We start from the raw sequence: 21541 nt of genomic DNA on the forward strand, positions 1-21541 counted from the left end.
CAGTCAGTAATAAATGTGATGCAGTCAGTAATAAATGTGATGTAGTCAGTAATAAATGTGATGTAGTCAGTAATAAATGTGATGTAGTCAGTAATAAATGTGGAGCAGTCAGTAATAAATGTGGAGCAGTCAGTAATAAATGTGATGTAGTCAGTAATAAATGTGATACAGTCAGTAATAAATGTATAGCAGTCAGTAATAAATGTGGAGTAGTCAGTAATAAATGTGATGCAGTCAGTAATAAATGTGATGCAGTCAGTAATAAATGTGGAGCAGTCAGTAATAAATGTGGAGCAGTCAGTAATAAATGTGATGTAGTCAGTAATAAATGTGATGTAGTCAGTAATAAATGTGGAGCAGTCAGTAATAAATGTGGAGCAGTCAGTAATAAATGTGATGTAGTCAGTAATAAATGTGATGTAGTCAGTAATAAATGTGATGCAGTCAGTAATAAATGTGGAGCAGTCAGTAATAAATGTGGAGCAGTCAGTAATAAATGTGATGTAGTCAGTAATAAATGTGATGTAGTCAGTAATAAATGTGATGCAGTCAGTAATAAATGTGATGCAGTCAGTAATAAATGTGGAGCAGTCAGTAATAAATGTGATACAGTCAGTAATAAATGTGGAGCAGTCAGTAATAAATGTGAAGCAGTCAGTAATAAATGTGATGTAGTCAGTAATAAATGTGATGTAGTCAGTAATAAATGTGGAGCAGTCAGTAATAAATGTGATGCAGTCAGTAATAAATGTGGAGCAGTCAGTAATAAATGTGGAGCAGTCAGTAATAAATGTGGAGCAGACAGTAATAAATGTGATGCAGTCAGTAATAAATGTGGAGCAGTCAGTAATAAATGTGATGTAGTCAGTAATAAATGTGATGTAGTCAGTAATAAATGTGGAGCAGTCAGTAATAAATGTGATACAGTCAGTAATAAATGTGGAGCAGTCAGTAATAAATGTGGAGCAGTCAGTAATAAATGTGATGTAGTCAGTAATAAATGTGGAGCAGTCAGTAATAAATGTGAAGCAGTCAGTAATAAATGTGATGTAGTCAGTAATAAATGTGATGTAGTCAGTAATAAATGTGGAGCAGTCAGTAATTAATGTGATGCAGTCAGTAATAAATGTGGTACAGTCAGTAATAAATGTGATACAGCCAGTAATAAATGTGATGCAGTCAGTAATAAATGTGATGCAGTCAGTAATAAATGTGATGCAGTCAGTAATAAATGTGATACAGTCAGTAATAAATGTGGAGCAGTCAGTAATAAATGTGATACAGTCAGTAATAAATGTGATGCAGTCAGTAATAAATGTGGTGCAGTCAGTAATAAATATGGAGCAGTCAGTAATAAATGTGATACAGTCAGTAATAAATGTGGAGCAGTCAGTAATAAATGTGATACAGTCAGTAATAAATATGAAGCAGTCAGTAATAAATGTGATACAGTCAGTAATAAATGTGGAGCAGTCAGTAATAAATGTGATGTAGTCAGTAATAAATGTGATGCAGTCAGTAATAAATGTGATGTAGTCAGTAATAAATGTGATACAGTCAGTAATAAATGTGGAGCAGTCAGTAATAAATGTGGAGCAGTCAGTAATAAATGTGATGCAGTCAGTAATAAATGTGATGTAGTCAGTAATAAATGTGGAGCAGTCAGTAATAAATGTGATGCAGTCAGTAATAAATGTGATGTAGTCAGTAATAAATGTGGAGCAGTCAGTAATAAATGTGATGCAGTCAGTAATAAATGTGGAGCAGTCAGTAATAAATGTGATGCAGTCAGTAATAAATGTGATGTAGTCAGTAATAAATGTGGAGCAGTCAGTAATAAATGTGGAGTAGTCAGTAATAAATGTGATGCAGTCAGTAATAAATGTGATGCAGTCAGTAATAAATGTGGAGCAGTCAGTAATAAATGTGGAGCAGTCAGTAATAAAAGTGGAGCAGTCAGTAATAAATGTGATGCAGTCAGTAATAAATGTGATACAGTCCGTAATAAATGTGATGCAGTCAGTAATAAATGTGATGCAGTCAGTAATAAATGTGATGCAGTCAGTAATAAATGTGGAGCAGTCAGTAATAAATGTGGAGCAGTCAGTAATAAATGTGATACAGTCAGTAATAAATGTGATGCAGTCAGTAATAAATGTGGAGCAGTCAGTAATAAATGTGATGTAGTCAGTAATAAATGTGGAGCAGTCAGTAATAAATGTGATGTAGTCAGTAATAAATGTGGAGCAGTCAGTAATAAATGTGATGCAGTCAGTAATAAATGTGGAGCAGTCAGTAATAAATGTGATACAGTCAGTAATAAATGTGATGCAGTCAGTAATAAATGTGGAGCAGTCAGTAATAAATGTGATGCAGTCAGTAATAAATGTGGTGCAGTCAGTAATAAATGTGATACAGTCAGTAATAAATGTGAAGCAGTCAGTAATAAATGTGGAGCAGTCAGTAATAAATGTGATGCAGTCAGTAATAAATGTGATGCAGTCAGTAATAAATGTGATGTAGTCAGTAATAAATGTGGAGCAGTCAGTAATAAATGTGATGCAGTCAGTAATAAATGTGATGCAGTCAGTAATAAATGTGGAGCAGTCAGTAATAAATGTGAAGCAGTCAGTAATAAATGTGATGTAGTCAGTAATAAATGTGATGCAGTCAGTAATAAATGTGGAGCAGTCAGTAATAAATGTGATACAGTCAGTAATAAATGTGGAGCAGTCAGTAATAAATGTGGAGCAGTCAGTAATAAATGTGATACAGTCAGTAATAAATGTGATGCAGTCAGTAATAAATGTGATGTAGTCAGTAATAAATGTGGAGCAGTCAGTAATAAATGTGATGTAGTCAGTAATAAATGTGGAGCAGTCAGTAATAAATGTGATGTAGTCAGTAATAAATGTGATGTAGTCAGTAATAAATGTGATGTAGTCAGTAATAAATGTGGAGCAGTCAGTAATAAATGTGATGCAGTCAGTAATAAATGTGGAGCAGCCAGTAATAAATGTGGAGTAGTCAGTAATAAATGTAAAGCAGTCAGTAATAAATGTGGAGTAGTCAGTAATAAATGTGATGCAGTCAGTAAAAAATGTGATGCAGTCAGTAATAAATGTGGAGCAGTCAGTAATAAATGTGATGTAGTCAGTAATAAATGTGATGCAGTCAGTAATAAATGTGATGCAGTCAGTAATAAATGTGATGTAGTCAGTAATAAATGTGGAGCAGTCAGTAATAAATGTGGAGTAGTCAGTAATACATGTGATGCAGTCAGTAATAAATGTGATGCAGTCAGTAATAAATGTGGAGCAGTCAGTAATAAATGTGGAGCAGTCAGTAATAAATGTGATGTAGTCAGTAATAAATGTGATGCAGTCAGTAATAAATGTGATGTAGTCAGTAATAAATGTGGAGCAGTCAGTAATAAATGTGATACAGTCAGTAATAAATGTGATGCAGTCAGTAATAAATGTGGAGCAGTCAGTAATAAATGTGGTGCAGTCAGTAATAAATGTGGAGCAGTCAGTAATAAATGTGATGCAGTCAGTAATAAATGTGATGCAGTCAGTAATAAATGTGGAGTAGTCAGTAATAAATGTGGAGCAGTCAGTAATAAATGTGATACAGTCAGTAATAAATGTGATACAGTCAGTAATAAATGTGATGCAGTCAGTAATAAATGTGATGCAGTCAGTAATAAATGTGATGTAGTCAGTAATAAATGTGGAGCAGTCAGTAATAAATGTGGAGCAGTCAGTAATAAATGTGATGTAGTCAGTAATAAATGTGGAGCAGTCAGTAATAAATGTAGAGCAGTCAGTAATAAATGTGGTGCAGTCAGTAATAAATGTGGAGCAGTCAGTAATAAATGTGGAGCAGTCAGTAATAAATGTGATGTAGTCAGTAATAAATGTGATGTAGTCAGTAATAAATGTGATGCAGTCAGTAATAAATGTGATGTAGTCAGTAATAAATGTGGTGCAGTCAGTAATAAATGTGATACAGTCAGTAATAAATGTGATGCAGTCAGTAATAAATGTGATGCAGTCAGTAATAAATGTGGTGCAGTCAGTAATAAATGTGATGCAGTCAGTAATAAATGTGATGTAGTCAGTAATAAATGTGATGTAGTCAGTAATAAATGTGATACAGTCAGTAATAAATGTGGTGCAGTCAGTAATAAATGTGGTGCAGTCAGTAATAAATGTGATACAGTCAGTAATAAATGTGATGCAGTCAGTAATAAATGTGGAGTAGTCAGTAATAAATGTGGAGCAGTCAGTAATAAATGTGATGTAGTCAGTAATAAATGTGATGTAGTCAGTAATAAATGTGGAGCAGTCAGTAATAAATGTGGAGCAGTCAGTAATAAATGTGATACAGTCAGTAATAAATGTGATGCAGTCAGTAATAAATGTGGAGCAGTCAGTAATAAATGTGATGCAGTCAGTAATAAATGTGATACAGTCAGTAAAAAATGTGATGCAGTCAGTAATAAATGTGGAGCAGTCAGTAATAAATGTGATACAGTCAGTAATAAATGTGGTGCAGTCAGTAATAAATGTGATACAGTCAGTAATAAATGTGATACAATTAGTAATAAATGTGATACAGTCAGTAATAAATGTGGAGCAGTCAGTAATAAATGTGATGTAGTCAGTAATAAATGTGATGTAGTCAGTAATAAATGTGGAGCAGTCAGTAATAAATGTGATGCAGTCAGTAATAAATGTGATGTAGTCAGTAATAAATGTGGAGCAGTCAGTAATAAATGTGATGTAGTCAGTAATAAATGTGATACAGTCAGTAATAAATGTGATGCAGTCAGTAATAAATGTGATGCAGTCAGTAATAAATGTGGAGCAGTCAGTAATAAATGTGATGTAGTCAGTAATAAATGTGATACAGTCAGTAATTAATGTGATGCAGTCAGTAATAAATGTGGTACAGTCAGTAATAAATGTGATACAGCCAGTAATAAATGTGATGCAGTCAGTAATAAATGTGATGCAGTCAGTAATAAATGTGATGCAGTCAGTAATAAATGTGGAGCAGTCAGTAATAAATGTGATACAGTCAGTAATAAATGTGATGCAGTCAGTAATAAATGTGGTGCAGTCAGTAATAAATATGGAGCAGTCAGTAATAAATGTGATACAGTCAGTAATAAATGTGGAGCAGTCAGTAATAAATGTGATACAGTCAGTAATAAATATGAAGCAGTCAGTAATAAATGTGATACAGTCAGTAATAAATGTGGAGCAGTCAGTAATAAATGTGATGTAGTCAGTAATAAATGTGATGCAGTCAGTAATAAATGTGATGTAGTCAGTAATAAATGTGATACAGTCAGTAATAAATGTGGAGCAGTCAGTAATAAATGTGGAGCAGTCAGTAATAAATGTGATGCAGTCAGTAATAAATGTGATGTAGTCAGTAATAAATGTGGAGCAGTCAGTAATAAATGTGATGCAGTCAGTAATAAATGTGATGTAGTCAGTAATAAATGTGGAGCAGTCAGTAATAAATGTGATGCAGTCAGTAATAAATGTGGAGCAGTCAGTAATAAATGTGATGCAGTCAGTAATAAATGTGATGTAGTCAGTAATAAATGTGGAGTAGTCAGTAATAAATGTGATGCAGTCAGTAATAAATGTGATGCAGTCAGTAATAAATGTGGAGCAGTCAGTAATAAATGTGGAGCAGTCAGTAATAAATGTGGAGCAGTCAGTAATAAATGTGATGCAGTCAGTAATAAATGTGATACAGTCCGTAATAAATGTGATGCAGTCAGTAATAAATGTGATGCAGTCAGTAATAAATGTGATACAGTCAGTAATAAATGTGGAGCAGTCAGTAATAAATGTGATGCAGTCAGTAATAAATGTGGAGCAGTCAGTAATAAATGTGATGCAGTCAGTAATAAATGTGATGTAGTCAGTAATAAATGTGGAGTAGTCAGTAATAAATGTGATGCAGTCAGTAATAAATGTGATGCAGTCAGTAATAAATGTGGAGCAGTCAGTAATAAATGTGGAGCAGTCAGTAATAAATGTGGAGCAGTCAGTAATAAATGTGATGCAGTCAGTAATAAATGTGATACAGTCCGTAATAAATGTGATGCAGTCAGTAATAAATGTGATGCAGTCAGTAATAAATGTGATGCAGTCAGTAATAAATGTGGAGCAGTCAGTAATAAATGTGGAGCAGTCAGTAATAAATGTGGAGCAGTCAGTAATAAATGTGATGCAGTCAGTAATAAATGTGATACAGTCCGTAATAAATGTGATGCAGTCAGTAATAAATGTGATGCAGTCAGTAATAAATGTGATGCAGTCAGTAATAAATGTGGAGCAGTCAGTAATAAATGTGGAGCAGTCAGTAATAAATGTGATACAGTCAGTAATAAATGTGATACAGTCCGTAATAAATGTGATGCAGTCAGTAATAAATGTGATGCAGTCAGTAATAAATGTGATGCAGTCAGTAATAAATGTGATACAGTCAGTAATAAATGTGGAGCAGTCAGTAATAAATGTGATGCAGTCAGTAATAAATGTGGAGCAGTCAGTAATAAATGTGATGCAGTCAGTAATAAATGTGATGTAGTCAGTAATAAATGTGGAGTAGTCAGTAATAAATGTGATGCAGTCAGTAATAAATGTGATGCAGTCAGTAATAAATGTGGAGCAGTCAGTAATAAATGTGGAGCAGTCAGTAATAAATGTGGAGCAGTCAGTAATAAATGTGATGCAGTCAGTAATAAATGTGATACAGTCCGTAATAAATGTGATGCAGTCAGTAATAAATGTGATGCAGTCAGTAATAAATGTGATGCAGTCAGTAATAAATGTGGAGCAGTCAGTAATAAATGTGGAGCAGTCAGTAATAAATTTGGAGCAGTCAGTAATAAATGTGATACAGTCAGTAATAAATGTGATGCAGTCAGTAATAAATGTGGAGCAGTCAGTAATAAATGTGATGTAGTCAGTAATAAATGTGGAGCAGTCAGTAATAAATGTGATGTAGTCAGTAATAAATGTGGAGCAGTCAGTAATAAATGTGATGCAGTCAGTAATAAATGTGAAGCAGTCAGTAATAAATGTGGAGCAGTCAGTAATAAATGTGATGCAGTCAGTAATAAATGTGATGCAGTCAGTAATAAATGTGATGTAGTCAGTAATAAATGTGGAGCAGTCAGTAATAAATGTGATGCAGTCAGTAATAAATGTGATGTAGTCAGTAATAAATGTGATACAGTCAGTAATAAATGTGATACAGTCAGTAATAAATGTGGAGCAGTCAGTAATAAATGTGATGTAGTCAGTAATAAATGTGGAGCAGTCAGTAATAAATGTGATGCAGTCAGTAATAAATGTGGAGCAGTCAGTAATAAATGTGGAGTAGTCAGTAATAAATGTGGAGCAGTCAGTAATAAATGTGATGCAGTCAGTAATAAATGTGATACAGTCAGTAATAAATGTGATGCAGTCAGTGATAAATGTGATACAGTCAGTAATAAATGTGATGCAGTCAGTAATAAATGTGATGCAGTCAGTAATAAATGTGATGCAGTCAGTAATAAATGTGATGCAGTCAGTAATAAATGTGGAGCAGTCAGTAATAAATGTGGAGCAGTCAGTAATAAATGTGGAGCAGTCAGTAATAAATGTGATGCAGTCAGTAATAAATGTGATGTAGTCAGTAATAAATGTGATGTAGTCAGTAATAAATTAGGAGCAGTCAGTAATAAATGTGGTGCAGTCAGTAATAAATGTGGAGCAGTCAGTAATAAATGTGATACAGTCAGTAATAAATGTGGTGCAGTCAGTAATAAATGTGGAGCAGTCAGTAATAAATGTGATGTAGTCAGTAATAAATGTGAAGCAGTCAGTAATAAATGTGGAGTAGTCAGTAATAAATGTGATACAGTCAGTAATAAATGTGGTGCAGTCAGTAATAAATGTAAAGCAGTCAGTAATAAATGTGATATAGTCAGTAATAAATGTAAAGCAGTCAGTAATAAATGTGATGTAGTCAGTAATAAATGTGGAGCAGTCAGTAATAAATGTGATGTAGTCAGTAATAAATGTGAAGCAGTCAGTAATAAATGTGGAGCAGTCAGTAATAAATGTGATACAGTCAGTAATAAATGTGATGTAGTCAGTAATAAATGTAAAGCAGTCAGTAATAAATGTGATGTAGTCAGTTATAAATGTGGAGCAGTCAGTAATAAATGTGATGTAGTCAGTAATAAATGTGAAGCAGTCAGTAATAAATGTGGAGCAGTCAGTAATAAATGTGATACAGTCAGTAATAAATGTGGTGCAGTCAGTAATAAATGTGGAGCAGTCAGTAATAAATGTGATGTAGTCAGTAATAAATGTGATGCAGTCAGTAATAAATGTGGAGCAGTCAGTAATAAATGTGATGCAGTCAGTAATAAATGTAATACAGTCAGTAATAAATGTGATACAGTCAGTAATAAATTTGATGCAGTCAGTAATAAATGTGATACAGTCAGTAATAAATGTGATACAGTCAGTAATAAATGTGATGCAGTCAGTAATAAATGTGATGCAGTCAGTAATAAATGTGATGCAGTCAGTAATAAATGTGATGTAGTCAGTAATAAATGTGGTGCAGTCAGTAATAAATGTAAAGCAGTCAGTAATAAATGTGGAGCAGTCAGTAATAAATGTGGAGCAGTCAGTAATAAATGTGATGCAGTCAGTAATAAATGTGATGTAGTCAGTAATAAATGTGGAGCAGTCAGTAATAAATGTGGAGCAGTCAGTAATAAATGTGATACAGTCAGTAATAAATGTGATGTAGTCAGTAATAAATGTGGAGCAGTCAGTAATAAATGTGGAGCAGTCAGTAATAAATGTGGAGCAGTCAGTAATAAATGTGATACAGTCAGTAATAAATGTGATGCAGTCAGTAATAAATGTGATGCAGTCAGTAATAAATGTGATACAGTCAGTAATAAATGTGATGCAGTCAGTAATAAATGTGGAGCAGTCAGTAATAAATGTGATACAGTCAGTAATAAATGTGATGTAGTCAGTAATAAATGTGGAGCAGTCAGTAATAAATGTGGAGCAGTCAGTAATAAATGTGATACAGTCAGTAATAAATGTGGAGCAGTCAGTAATAAATGTGATGCAGTCAGTAATAAATGTGGAGCAGTCAGTAATAAATGTGGAGCAGTCAGTAATAAATGTGGAGCAGTCAGTAATAAATGTGATGCAGTCAGTAATAAATGTGATACAGTCAGTAATAAATGTGGAGTAGTCAGTAATAAATGTGGAGCAGTTAGTAATAAATGTGGAGCAGTCAGTAATAAATGTGATGCAGTCAGTAATAAATGTGGAGCAGTCAGTAATAAATGTGATGCAGTCAGTAATAAATGTGATGTAGTCAGTAATAAATGTGATGCAGTCAGTAATAAATGTGGAGCAGTCAGTAATAAATGTGGAGCAGTCAGTAATAAATGTGATGTAGTCAGTAATAAATGTGATGCAGTCAGTAATAAATGTGATATAGTAAGTAATAAGGGGGACATTAATCATAGTCAGTTAGACTGTTTTGAGCGTCTTTTAACGCGAAAATCTGGCGCATCTCGTTAATTAGGCGCATTTATGCGCCATTTCTGGCGCACGGCAAAGTTCGGCACGTAGTGGTTTTGAGTCTCTGCGCCTTATCTGACATAGTGAGTGCGTCCTAAACAGATGTTTGCACGGGATCTATCACAAAAGTGCGCCTAAAAAGGCACAAAATAGGCGCAGAAAATGCACCTGCTCTGAGCAGGTGTACTTTAAAAAAACTTCCCTTTTCATTACTAAAAACATACATTTTAGGTTCCCAAATGAAGAATTCCCTCCATGCAACATGGAAAATACTTCGGAGCAGTTTTAAAATGTAAAATTTCTCCAGTAACGACTTCATCATTGTCTATGGGATCATCTCTGGGAGTGATTATTGTCTTATTGTACAGATCTGAGAATATTATCAGTCTCCATTTCATGTAAATTACAATAAAAAGGGAAAAGACTCATTTCAGCAAGAATTTTTTTTTTTTTTTTTTTACATCTCTGTCACATTTAGTCCCTGCATTTGCATCATAATGATATTTTTTTTGTGCAGAGATGAAGCCCTGAACGTTCTGTCACATTTTCTCAGTCTCCTTTCATTATTGCTCACAAATGAGATCTAACAATTGCGCCAAATTCGGCGCTAATTTAGGCGCAAATAAATGGGACATGCGACAAATCCAAAGTGCATTTACTAAGGCAGAACCAGATCCATCATAGATCAGGAGCCAAAAAGAAGAGCAAACCAGGCGCAAAAACAGGCGAACCTGAGACCCACTATGATTAATGTCCCCCTAAATGTGGTGCAGTCAGTAATAAATGTGGAGCAGTCAGTAATAAATGTGATATAGTAAGTAATAAATGTGATGTAGTCAGTAATAAATGTGGAGCAGTCAGTAATAAATGTGATACAGTCAGTAATAAATGTGATGTAGTCAGTAATAAATGTGATGCAGTCAGTGATAAATGTGGAGCAGTCAGTAATAAATGTGATGCAGTCAGTAATAAATGTGATACAGTCAGTAATAAATGTGATGTAGTCAGTAATAAATGTGATGCAGTCAGTGATAAATGTGCAGCAGTCAGTAATAAATGTGATACAGTCAGTAATAAATGTGATGTAGTCAGTAATAAATGTGATGCAGTCAGTGATAAATGTGGAGCAGTCAGTAATAAATGTGATATAGTAAGTAATAAATGTGATGTAGTCAGTAATAAATGTGGTGCAGTCAGTGATAAATGTGGAGCAGTCAGTAATAAATGTGATGTAGTCAGTAATAAATGTGATACAGTCAGTAATAAATGTGATGTAGTCAGTAATAAATGTGATGCAGTCAGTAATAAATGTGATGCAGTCAGTAATAAATGTGATGCAGTCAGTAATAAATGTGGAGCAGTCAGTAATAAATGTGATACAGTCAGTAATAAATGTGGAGCAGTCAGTAATAAATGTGATGCAGTCAGTAATAAATGTGAAGCAGTCAGTAATAAATGTGGAGCAGTCAGTAATAAATGTGGAGCAGTCAGTAATAAATGTGATGCAGTCAGTAATAAATGTGGAGCAGTCAGTAATAAATGTGATACAGTCAGTAATAAATGTGATGTTGTCAGTAATAAATGTGGAGCAGTCAGTAATAAATGTGGAGCAGTCAGTAATAAATGTGATGCAGTCAGCAATAAATGTGGAGCAGTCAGTAATAAATGTGATGCAGTCAGTAATAAATGTGGAGCAGCCAGTAATAAATGTGGAGCAGTCAGTAATAAATGTAATACAGTCAGTAATAAATGTGATGCAGTCAGTAATAAATGTGATGTAGTCAGTAATAAATGTGGAGCAGTCAGTAATAAATGTGATGTAGTCAGTAATAAATGTGGAGCAGTCAGTAATAAATGTGGTGCAGTCAGTAATAAATGTGATGCAGTCAGTAATAAATGTGGAGCAGTCAGTAATAAATGTGATACAGTCAGTAATAAATATGAAGCAGTCAGTAATAAATGTGATGCAGTCAGTAATAAATGTGATACAGTCAGTAATAAATGTGATGCAGTCAGTAATAAATGTGAAGCAGTCAGTAATAAATGTGATGCAGTCAGTAATAAATGTGAAGCAGTCAGTAATAAATGTGGAGCAGTCAGTAATAAATGTGATACAGTCAGTAATAAATGTGGTGCAGTCAGTAATAAATGTGATGCAGTCAGTAATAAATGTAGAGCAGTCAGTAATAAATGTGGAGCAGTCAGTAATAAATGTGGAGCAGTCAGTAATAAATGTGATGCAGTCAGTAATAAATGTGGAGCAGTCAGTAATAAATGTGGAGCAGTCAGTAATAAATGTGGAGCAGTCAGTAATAAATGTGATGCAGTCAGTAATAAATGTGGAGCAGTCAGTAATAAATGTGATACAGTCAGTAATAAATGTGATGCAGTCAGTAATAAATGTGATACAGTCAGTATTAAATGTGATGCAGTCAGTAATAAATGTGATACAGTCAGTAATAAATGTGGAGCAGTAAGTAATAAATGTGATACAGTCAGTAATAAATGTGATGTAGTCAGTAATAAATGTGATACAGTCAGTATTAAATGTGATGCAGTCAGTAATAAATGTGGAGCAGTCAGTAATAAATGTGGAGCAGTCAGTAATAAATGTGGTGCAGTCAGTAATAAATGTGGAGCAGTCAGTAATAAATGTGGTGCAGTCAGTAATAAATGTGGAGCAGTCAGTAATAAATGTGATACAGTCAGTAATAAATATGAAGCAGTCAGTAATAAATGTGATGCAGTCAGTAATAAATGTGATACAGTCCGTAATAAATGTGGAGCAGTCAGTAATAAATGTGGAGCAGTCAGTAATAAATGTGATACAGTCAGTAATAAATGTGGAGCAGTCAGTAATAAATGTGATGCAGTCAGTAATAAATGTGGAGCAGTCAGTAATAAATGTGGAGCAGTCAGTAATAAATGTTGAGCAGTCAGTAATAAATGTGGAGCAGTCAGTAATAAATGTGATGCAGTCAGTAATAAATGTTGAGCAGTCAGTAATAAATGTGGAGCAGTCAGTAATAAATGTGATGCAGTCAGTAATAAATGTGATGCAGTCAGTAATAAATGTGAAGCAGTCAGTAATAAATGTTGAGCAGTCAGTAATAAATGTGATGCAGTCAGTAATAAATGTGGAGCAGTCAGTAATAAATGTGGAGCAGTCAGTAATAAATGTGATACAGTCAGTAATAAATGTGATACAGTCAGTAATAAATGTGATGTAGTCAGTAATAAATGTGGAGCAGTCAGTAATAAATGTGATGCAGTCAGTAATAAATGTGAAGCAGTCAGTAATAAATGTGGAGCAGTCAGTAATAAATGTGAAGCAGTCCGTAATAAATGTGGAGCAGTCAGTAATAAATGTGATGCAGTCAGTAATAAATGTGATACAGTCCGTAATAAATGTGAAGCAGTCAGTAATAAATGTGGAGCAGTCAGTAATAAATGTGATGTAGTCAGTAATAAATGTGGAGCAGTCAGTAATAAATGTGATGCAGTCAGTAATAAATGTGAAGCAGTCAGTAATAAATGTGGAGCAGCCAGTAATAAATGTGGAGCAGTCAGTAATAAATGTGGAGCAGTCAGTAATAAATGTGATGCAGTCAGTAATAAATGTGGAGCAGCCAGTAATAAATGTGGAGCAGTCAGTATTAAATGTGGAGCAGTCAGTAATAAATGTGGAGCAGTCAGTAATAAATGTGGAGCAGTCAGTAATAAATGTGATACAGTCAGTAATAAATGTGATGCAGTCAGCAATAAATGTGGAGCAGTCAGTAATAAATCTGATGCAGTCAGTAATAAATGTGGAGCAGCCAGTAATAAATGTGGAGCAGTCAGTAATAAATGTGATACAGTCAGTAATAAATGTGGAGCAGTCAGTAATAAATGTGATGCAGTCAGTAATAAATGTGATACAGTCAGTAATAAATGTGGTGCAGTCAGTAATAAATGTGATGCAGTCAGTAATAAATGTTGAGCAGTCAGTAATAAATGTGATGCAGTCAGTAATAAATGTGATGCAGTCAGTAATAAATGTGATACAGTCAGTAATAAATGTGATGTAGTCAGTAATAAATGTGGAGCAGTCAGTAATAAATGTGATACAGTCAGTAATAAATGTGGAGCAGTCAGTAATAAATGTGATGCAGTCAGTAATAAATGTGATACAGTCAGTAATAAATGTGGTGCAGTCAGTAATAAATGTGATGCAGTCAGTAATAAATGTTGAGCAGTCAGTAATAAATGTGATGCAGTCAGTAATAAATGTGATGCAGTCAGTAATAAATGTGATACAGTCAGTAATAAATGTGATGTAGTCAGTAATAAATGTGGAGCAGTCAGTAATAAATGTGATGTAGTCAGTAATAAATGTGGAGCAGTCAGTAATAAATGTGATGTAGTCAGTAATAAATATGAAGCAGTCAGTAATAAATGTGATACAGTCAGTAATAAATGTGATACAGTCAGTAATAAATATGAAGCAGTCAGTAATAAATGTGAAGCAGTCAGTAATAAATGTGATACAGTCAGTAATAAATGTGATGCAGTCAGTAATAAATGGGAAGCAGTCAGTAATAAATGTGGAGCAGTCAGTAATAAATGTGATGCAGTCAGTAATAAATGTGATACAGTCAGTAATAAATGTGAAGCAGTCAGTAATAAATGTGATACAGTCAGAAATAAATGTGGTGCAGTCAGTAATAAATGTGATGCAGTCAGTAATAAATGTGATGCAGTCAGTAATAAATGTGGAGCAGTCAGTAATAAATGTAGAGCAGTCAGTAATAAATGTGGAGCAGTCAGTAATAAATGTGATGCAGTCAGTAATAAATGTGATACAGTCAGTAATAAATGTGATGCAGTCAGTAATAAATGTGGAGCAGTCAGTAATAAATGTGATGCAGTCAGTAATAAATGTGATACAGTCAGTAATAAATGTGATGTAGTCAGTAATAAATGTGATACAGTCAGTAATAAATGTGATGCAGTCAGTAATAAATGTGGAGGAGTCAGTAATAAATGTGATGTAGTCAGTAATAAATGTGATACAGTCAGTAATAAATGTGATGTAGTCAGTAATAAATGTGATGCAGTCAGTAATAAATGTGATGCAGTCAGTAATAAATGTGGAGCAGTCAGTAATAAATGTGATGCAGTCAGTAATAAATGTAAAGCAGTCAGTAATAAATGTGATGCAGTCAGTAATAAATGTGATGCAGTCAGTAATAAATGTGATGTAGTCAGTAATAAATGTGATGCAGTCAGTAATAAATGTGATGCAGTCAGTAATAAATGTGATGCAGTCAGTAATAAATGTGGAGCAGTCAGTAATAAATGTGGAGCAGTCAGTAATAAATGTGGTGCAGTCAGTAATAAATGTGGAGCAGTCAGTAATAAATGTGATACAGTCAGTAATAAATATGAAGCAGTCAGTAATAAATGTGATGTAGTCAGTAATAAATGTGATGCAGTCAGTAATAAATGTGGTGCAGTCAGTAATAAATGTGGAGCAGTCAGTAATAAATGTGATGCAGTCAGTAATAAATGTGATACAGTCCGTAATAAATGTGGAGCAGTCAGTAATAAATGTGGAGCAGTCAGTAATAAATGTGATACAGTCAGTAATAAATGTAGAGCAGTCAGTAATAAATGTGATGCAGTCAGTAATAAATGTGAAGCAGTCAGTAATAAATGTGGAGCAGCCAGTAATAAATGTGGAGCAGTCAGTATTAAATGTGGAGCAGTCAGTAATAAATGTGGAGCAGTCAGTAATAAATGTGATACAGTCAGTAATAAATGTGATGCAGTCAGCAATAAATGTGGAGCAGTCAGTAATAAATCTGATGCAGTCAGTAATAAATGTGGAGCAGCCAGTAATAAATGTGGAGCAGTCAGTAATAAATGTGATACAGTCAGTAATAAATGTGGAGCAGTCAGTAATAAATGTGATGCAGTCAGTAATAAATGTGATACAGTCAGTAATAAATGTGGTGCAGTCAGTAATAAATGTGATGCAGTCAGTAATAAATGTTGAGCAGTCAGTAATAAATGTGATGTAGTCAGTAATAAATGTGGAGCAGTCAGTAATAAATGTGATGCAGTCAGTAATAAATGTGGAGCAGCCAGTAATAAATGTGGAGCAGTCAGTATTAAATGTGGAGCAGTCAGTAATAAATGTGGAGCAGTCAGTAATAAATGTGGAGCAGTCAGTAATAAATGTGATACAGTCAGTAATAAATGTGATGCAGTCAGCAATAAATGTGGAGCAGTCAGTAATAAATCTGATGCAGTCAGTAATAAATGTGGAGCAGCCAGTAATAAATGTGGAGCAGTCAGTAATAAATGTGGAGCAGTCAGTAATAAATGTGATGCAGTCAGTAATAAATGTGATGCAGTCAGTAATAAATGTGATACAGTCAGTAATAAATGTGGAGCAGTCAGTAATAAATGTGATGCAGTCAGTAATAAATGTGATACAGTCAGTAATAAATGTGGTGCAGTCAGTAATAAATGTGATGCAGTCAGTAATAAATGTTGAGCAGTCAGTAATAAATGTGATGCAGTCAGTAATAAATGTTGAGCAGTCAGTAATAAATGTGATACAGTCAGTAATAAATGTGGAGCAGTCAGTAATAAATGTGGTGCAGTCAGTAATAAATGTGATGCAGTCAGTAATAAATGTGATACAGTCAGTAATAAATGTGATGTAGTCAGTAATAAATGTGGAGCAGTCAGTAATAAATGTGATGTAGTCAGTAATAAATGTGGAGCAGTCAGTAATAAATGTGATGTAGTCAGTAATAAATATGAAGCAGTCAGTAATAAATGTGATACAGTCAGTAATAAATGTGATACAGTCAGTAATAAATATGAAGCAGTCAGTAATAAATGTGGAGCAGTCAGTAATAAATGTGATGTAGTCAGTAATAAATGTGGAGCAGTCAGTAATAAATGTGATGCAGTCAGTAATAAATGTGATGCAGTCAGTAATAAATGGGAAGCAGTCAGTAATAAATGTGATACAGTCAGAAATAAATGTGGTGCAGTCAGTAATAAATGTGATGCAGTCAGTAATAAATGGGAAGCAGTCAGTAATAAATGTGGAGCAGTCAGTAATAAATGTGATGCAGTCAGTAATAAATGTGATACAGTCAGTAATAAATGTGAAGCAGTCAGTAATAAATGTGATACAGTCAGAAATAAATGTGGTGCAGTCAGTAATAAATGTGATACAGTCAGTAATAAATGTGATGCAGTCAGTAATAAATGTGATGCAGTCAGTAATAAATGTAGAGCAGTCAGTAATAAATGTGGAGCAGTCAGTAATAAATGTGATGCAGTCAGTAATAAATGTGATACAGTCAGTAATAAATGTGAAGCAGTCAGTAATAAATGTGATACAGTCAGAAATAAATGTGGTGCAGTCAGTAATAAATGTGATGCAGTCAGTAATAAATGTGATGCAGTCAGTAATAAATGTAGAGCAGTCAGTAATAAATGTGGAGCAGTCAGTAATAAATGTGATGCAGTCAGTAATAAATGTGGAGCAGTCAGTAATAAATGTGATGCAGTCAGTAATAAATGTGATACAGTCAGTAATAAATGTGATGTAGTCAGTAATAAATGTGATACAGTCAGTAATAAATGTGATGCAGTCAGTAATAAATGTGGAGGAGTCAGTAATAAATGTGATGTAGTCAGTAATAAATGTGATACAGTCAGTAATAAATGTGATGTAGTCAGTAATAAATGTGATGCAGTCAGTAATAAATGTGATGCAGTCAGTAATAAATGTGGAGCAGTCAGTAATAAATGTGATGTAGTCAGTAATAAATGTGATGCAGTCAGTAATAAATGTAAAGCAGTCAGTAATAAATGTGATGCAGTCAGTAATAAATGTGATGCAGTCAGTAATAAATGTGATGTAGTCAGTAATAAATGTGATGCAGTCAGTAATAAATGTGGTGCAGTCAGTAATAAATGTGGTGCAGTCAGTAATAAATGTGGAGCAGTCAGTAATAAATGTGGAGCAGTCAGTAATAAATGTGGTGCAGTCAGTAATAAATGTGGAGCAGTCAGTAATAAATGTGATACAGTCAGTAATAAATATGAAGCAGTCAGTAATAAATGTGATGTAGTCAGTAATAAATGTGATGCAGTCAGTAATAAATGTGGTGCAGTCAGTAATAAATGTGGAGCAGTCAGTAATAAATGTGATGCAGTCAGTAATAAATGTGATACAGTCCGTAATAAATGTGGAGCAGTCAGTAATAAATGTGGAGCAGTCAGTAATAAATGTGATACAGTCAGTAATAAATGTAGAGCAGTCAGTAATAAATGTGATGCAGTCAGTAATAAATGTGAAGCAGTCAGTAATAAATGTGGAGCAGTCAGTAATAAATGTGGAGCAGTCAGTAATAAATGTGATGCAGTCAGTAATAAATGTGATGTAGTCAGTAATAAATGTGGAGCAGTCAGGAATAAATGTGATGCAGTCAGTAATAAATGTGAAGCAGTCAGTAATAAATGTGGAGCAGTCAGTAATAAATGTGAAGCAGTCAGTAATAAATGTGGAGCAGTCAGTAATAAATGTGGTGCAGTCAGTAATAAATGTGAAGCAGTCAGTAATAAATGTGGAGCAGCCAGTAATAAATGTGGAGCAGTCAGTAATAAATGTGGAGCAGTCAGTAATAAATGTGATGCAGTCAGTAATAAATGTGGAGCAGCCAGTAATAAATGTGGAGCAGTCAGTAATAAATGTGGAGCAGTCAGTAATAAATGTGGAGCAGTCAGTAATAAATGTGATGCAGTCAGTAATAAATGTGATGCAGTCAGCAATAAATGTGGAGCAGTCAGTAATAAATGTGGAGCAGTCAGTAATAAATGTGATGCAGTCAGTAATAAATGTGATACAGTCAGTAATAAATGTGATGCAGTCAGTAATAAATGTGGAGCAGTCAGTAATAAATGTGATGCAGTCAGTAATAAATGTGATACAGTCAGTAATAAATGTGATGTAGTCAGTAATAAATGTGATACAGTCAGTAATAAATGTGATGCAGTCAGTAATAAATGTGGAGCAGTCAGTAATAAATGTGATGTAGTCAGTAATAAATGTGATACAGTCAGTAATAAATGTGATGTAGTCAGTAATAAATGTGATGCAGTCAGTAATAAATGTGATGCAGTCAGTAATAAATGTGGAGCAGTCAGTAATAAATGTGATGCAGTCAGTAATAAATGTGGAGCAGTCAGTAATAAATGTGATGCAGTCAGTAATAAATGTGATGCAGTCAGTAATAAATGTGATGTAGTCAGTTATAAATGTGATGCAGTCAGTAATAAATGTGGTGCAGTCAGTAATAAATGTGGAGCAGTCAGTAATAAATGTGATGCAGTCAGTAATAAATGTGGTGCAGTCAGTAATAAATGTGGTGCAGTCAGTAATAAATGTGGAGCAGTCAGTAATAAATGTGATGCAGTCAGCAATAAATGTGGAGCAGTCAGTAATAAATGTGATGCAGTCAGTAATAAATGTGGAGCAGCCAGTATTAAATGTGGAGCAGTCAGTAATAAATGTGATACAGTCAGTAATAAATATGGAGCAGTCAGTAATAAATGTGATGCAGTCAGTAATAAATGTGATACAGTCAGTAATAAATGTGGTGCAGTCAGTAATAAATGTGATGCAGTCAGTAATAAATGTTGAGCAGTCAGTAATAAATGTGATGCAGTCAGTAATAAATGTGATACAGTCAGTAATAAATGTGATGTAGTCAGTAATAAATGTGGAGCAGTCAGTAATAAATGTGATGTAGTCAGTAATAAATGTGGAGCAGTCAGTAATAAATGTGATGTAGTCAGTAATAAATATGAAGCAGTCAGTAATAAATGTGATACAGTCAGTAATAAATGTGATGCAGTCAGTAATAAATGTGATACAGTCAGTAATAAATGTGATGCAGTCAGTAATAAATGTGATACAGTCAGTAATAAATGTGATGCAGTCAGTAATAAATGTGGAGCAGTCAGTAATAAATGTGATGCAGTCAGTAATAAATGTGATACAGTCAGTAATAAATGTGATGTAGTCAGTAATAAATGTGATACAGTCAGTAATAAATGTGATACAGTCAGTAATAAATGTGATGCAGTCAGTAATAAATGTGGAGCAGTCAGTAATAAATGTGATACAGTCAGTAATAAATGTGATGTAGTCAGTAATAAATGTGATACAGTCAGTAATAAATGTGATGTAGTCAGTAATAAATGTGATGCAGTCAGTAATAAATGTGATGCAGTCAGTAATAAATGTGGAGCAGTCAGTAATAAATGTGATGCAGTCAGTAATAAATGTGGAGCAGTCAGTAATAAATGTGATGCAGTCAGTAATAAATGTGATGCAGTCAGTAATAAATGTGATGTAGTCAGTAATAAATGTGATGCAGTCAGTAATAAATGTGGTGCAGTCAGTAATAAATGTGGTGCAGTCAGTAATAAATGTGGTGCAGTCAGTAATAAATGTGGTGCAGTCAGTAATAAATGTGGAGCAGTCAGTAATAAATGTGGAGCAGTCAGTAATAAATGTGGTGCAGTCAGTAATAAATGTGGAGCAGTCAGTAATAAATGTGATACAGTCAGTAATAAATATGAAGCAGTCAGTAATAAATGTGATGCAGTCAGTAATAAATGTGATACAGTCCGTAATAAATGTGGAGCAGTCAGTAATAAATGTGGAGCAGTCAGTAATAAATGTGATACAGTCAGTAATAAATGTGGAGCAGTCAGTAATAAATGTGATGCAGTCAGTAATAAATGTGAAGCAGTCAGTAATAAATGTGGAGCAGTCAGTAATAAATGTGGAGCAGTCAGTAATAAATGTGATGCAGTCAGTAATAAATGTGATGTAGTCAGTAATAAATGTGGAGCAGTCAGTAATAAATGTGATGCAGTCAGTAATAAATGTGAAGCAGTCAGTAATAAATGTGGAGCAGTCAGTAATAAATGTGAAGCAGTCAGTAATAAATGTGGAGCAGTCAGTAATAAATGTGGTGCAGTCAGTAATAAATGTGAAGCAGTCAGTAATAAATGTGGAGCAGCCAGTAATAAATGTGGAGCAGTCAGTAATAAATGTGGAGCAGTCAGTAATAAATGTGATGCAGTCAGTAATAAATGTGGAGCAGCCAGTAATAAATGTGGAGCAGTCAGTAATAAATGTGGAGCAGTCAGTAATTAATGTGATGCAGTCAGTAATAAATGTGATGCAGTCAGTAATAAATGTGATAGAGTCAGTAATAAATGTGGAGCAGTCAGTAATAAATGTGATGCAGTCAGTAATAAATGTGATACAGTCAGTAATAAATGTGGTGCAGTCAGTAATAAATGTGATGCAGTCAGTAATAAATGTTGAGCAGTCAGTAATAAATGTGATGCAGTCAGTAATAAATGTGATGCAGTCAGTAATAAATGTGATACAGTCAGTAATAAATGTGATGTAGTCAGTAATAAATGTGGAGCAGTCAGTAATAAATGTGATGTAGTCAGTAATAAATGTGGAGCAGTCAGTAATAAATGTGATGTAGTCAGTAATAAATATGAAGCAGTCAGTAATAAATGTGATACAGTCAGTAATAAATGTGATACAGTCAGTAATAAATATGAAGCAGTCAGTAATAAATGTGAAGCAGTCAGTAATAAATGTGATACAGTCAGTAATAAATGTGATGCAGTCAGTAATAAATGGGAAGCAGTCAGTAATAAATGTGGAGCAGTCAGTAATAAATGTGATGCAGTCAGTAATAAATGTGATACAGTCAGTAATAAATGTGAAGCAGTCAGTAATAAATGTGATACAGTCAGAAATAAATGTGGTGCAGTCAGTAATAAATGTGATG

Source organism: Engystomops pustulosus, chromosome 9, assembly GCF_040894005.1.
Source record: "Engystomops pustulosus chromosome 9, aEngPut4.maternal, whole genome shotgun sequence".
Classification (NCBI taxonomy): Eukaryota; Metazoa; Chordata; class Amphibia; order Anura; family Leptodactylidae; genus Engystomops; species Engystomops pustulosus.